The following is a 3,582-nucleotide window of genomic DNA, read 5'->3' on the forward strand; positions in this document are numbered from 1 at the left end:
TATATAATAAACAAAGATTAGAATTAAAATAAAAGAGGGTAGTTTAAAAGGATATATTTTTATAAAACTAAACAAAAAAATACATCATATCCTTAATAGTAACATTTCGTATTTTGGTTTCAAGCTCGAATATTTTATTAAAGCTATATATGTATATAGTTCATGTTCTTATTAAGATTTAGGACCGTAGCGAAAAGGATGACTTATAATCTTCAAACAGTTCTTGTGCGTTACTAAAGACAAGACTTAAGTCATAAGATATTGTCTTAAGATTATAAGTCAGCTTTTTGCTAAGGCCCATAGTCTGAAAGTTGACATTATATAAATATGTTAAATAATTCAAAATCACACTTATAATGAAGTTACTTCGTAAAACAAAATATTTAAAAATAATTAATTCTTAATAAATAATTAGGAACTTAGTAACTGTAACTTATAATTAATAACTTTAATCACATTTCATAAAGCTACTTTTTCAGTTTTTACAAAAGTAATATGTTAAAAAGCAGTCTATATAATTTTAGCAGATGCTGAACCGTAAACTTTTTGGGATGCTTTGGTTTTTTCATTAGTAGCAATCGAATAACATCGCACATTAAAAAAGTGGCACATTATCAATAATATTACAGCAAGTTGGAAATGTTTCCAATAGGCCTGAAGTCTTTAAGCTGTCTAAAACTACTTCTAAATCAATTTTATTGGATTCTAATATAGACTTTTTCTGAGCCATAAACATTTTTTCACAATGAATTATGAAATTATACATTGTGCTACCGACAAATTTTAAACCTCCCATATCTGAATAGTCTGAAAAGCAACGAAGTTCAGCAGGAATTCCAATTGCATCCTGACATGTTAAAAATTGTTTGCAAGTGTTGCAGAGTTTACGTTTCAAGATTGCATTTACGGTACTTCCAGCAATATAGTATAATACAGCTGCATCGAGATTAGTATATTGCTTGGAATTGAGCAAATCTACAGATTCTACAGAAGTATTATTAATTTGCGAAGAATTACCAATACTTTCAGTATAACTGTCTATAAGATTATCGAGTAAAATATAATCTGAGTCATTGGTATAACTCGAATTATCTACATTGCCAATATATTGCGAAATTACAATATTTTTTAGAGCTCTGCGCACTTGCAGTGCATTTGGCATAGCACCAGCCCTTCTTCGAATCTGAGAAAATAAATTTTCTAAAGCGTCCTGTGTGGCATGACTTGTTAGGAGAAAATCATAATTTTGCTGGAAAACATATTCCGTTAAATTTATAATTGAAATCGAAGTCAATATTAAACCTGTATTGAGAAGTTTCCAGCCACCTTTTCCAATTTGCATGTTTGAACTATATCAATGAAATCGTTTAAAAACTTAATTTTTTTTATTTTTTTTCTTTTTGTTATAGATGTTTTCCTAACACGTGATGTGCATATTTCAATCCATTCATGAATTAGTCTTATGAACCAAGCAGTAGTTGACGCTTCAAGTGGTAAATATTTTAATTGTACTGCTGTTTCTAAGCCTGCAGCTGTCCTAATACTAAAAAATCTGATAGCAGATCCTACATTCATTTTGGAAAAGTTGTTCGGAAAGATGTCTATATAATTCAGATGTTGTAACAATCTCAGACCTGCTGCAGACTCTACTTCTGTTTTCCATAAAAGAGTGATATAATTTCCATCAACGACGTTAGTTGGCAATTGTTGAGATTTTTGAACATTCTCTGGCAAGAAAACATAATGTGATTGTGTTGTTTGTTTTAAATTTTTTGCTAAATGACACGCATCCGCAAGAACGTGAATAATTTGACCGTTCAAAGAAAATGATGTCACACGATTATTTCTTGAAACGTCTACTTCCAAACTCCTCCACATTGCGCGATTATTAGAACCCATATCGGAAACGATACCTTTAACCTTAAGACCTGTATTACTGAGATTTTCTATGACATTTAGAACGAATGTACGCATATCAGAGCCTTCTGTGTTTGACCCTGTTATTTCAGCAGCTACAGCTTGTTTCCAAGTCGCAGAAAGTCCTCTTACATGATTACCTTCACCATTTCCAGTTGAAGGAAACGTAATTTTACCGTATATTTTCTTTAAATTTTTATCATAATTTAATTTACCACTTATTTTTATTTCGTCTATTGAAATAATACAATCTTTAGCACTGGAATGTAATTCACTAATTTTACATTTCAAAGGCTCTAGGAAATCGTTAAAGATTCCATAGTCAATCTTGATATTGCTAATTCTTCGCATCACAGTAGAAAAATGAGGAAGCGGATATTTGCAATTTAATCTCAAATAATTATACCCGTGAAATCCAAGAGCAAAACGAATTCTTAAAGCTCGTGATACTGCTTCATTACTCCATTTTATTTTCGTATCGCTTTGTAGTGCTTTAATTTGTTCTTCAGAGAAACAGTTTTTTAAAACTTCTTCGATTTTGCTTAATTCCTGCTTTAATTGCACATTTTCTTGCTGGATCTTATTGCAATTGCAATTAATCCATGGTTTAACTAATGCTTCAACATCTCCTTTTTCAGGTACTTCAATTATTGTATGTGATTTTGATGCACTACTCGTTTCAAGAAGTGTAGTTCTAAAAAATAAAACAATAAATTTAATAAATCATATTTTACATAGCAAAATCAATTGGAGTATCAAATTAGCACTTGTGATGAAAACAATAAAAAATAATTTTTTTATAGTCTGTAATATTTTATGACTGATAAAGGGTACGGTCAACGCTATGCTGCAAATGCTTTGAAGCGTTTTTTAATTGATCAATTTGTAAAATGCTTTCTTCTGATTAGTCCACCAAACGCTTCAAAGCATTTGTAGCGAGACTTTGGCTACGGTTTGCTTGATGTTACAAATGTTTCGAAACATTTTTTGATTGGTCAGTAATAGTAAAATTCTTTCTTCTGATTGGTCAGTCAAATGCTTCTGAAGCGTTTGTAGCGTCAAGTGCATCGCATGCTTTGACCACAGCCAAAATCTGTTGCCAACATTGTGCTAACAATTTGCTTACTGGTAAGATCCGGACTGTAAATGACTAGAATTCCATTTCATACTATATAAAGCCTACGGCACACGATGAGTGTTTTCTTGCTGGATTTCTAGCTAGATTAGATTCTTGCCACTGTATTGACTACGATACTAGCGTTGTATGGCAGCCAATACGATAACAAGATTCTAATCTAGCTAAAAATCCAGCAAGAAAACAAGCATCATGTGCCGCCGACTTAACTATTAAAAAATAGAAAATAAACATTTTTTACGAGGCATTATTAGGTAGAATATTTGAATTATTTCCTCTTCACACATACACACACACATATACTTTTGAATAGGATATAATTCAAATATCTTGTATCTAATGTCTCATAAGAAATGTTTATTTTATATATATATGTGTGGACATGTGTGCCATATATATATTGTAACCATACTCGCGAGCAACGGCACAACTTCGTCGCGTTTTCTCGGTACTTAAAGTACGCAAAAGTATCTTCTCTCCCTCGGTAGCAGAATTTTGCGACAGCCAGGCGGTTCTTCGGCCAGAATTGT

This window comes from Trachymyrmex cornetzi, unplaced genomic scaffold (genome assembly GCF_001594075.2).
Source record: "Trachymyrmex cornetzi isolate Tcor2-1 unplaced genomic scaffold, Tcor1.1 scaffold54, whole genome shotgun sequence".
NCBI lineage: Eukaryota > Metazoa > Arthropoda > Insecta > Hymenoptera > Formicidae > Trachymyrmex > Trachymyrmex cornetzi.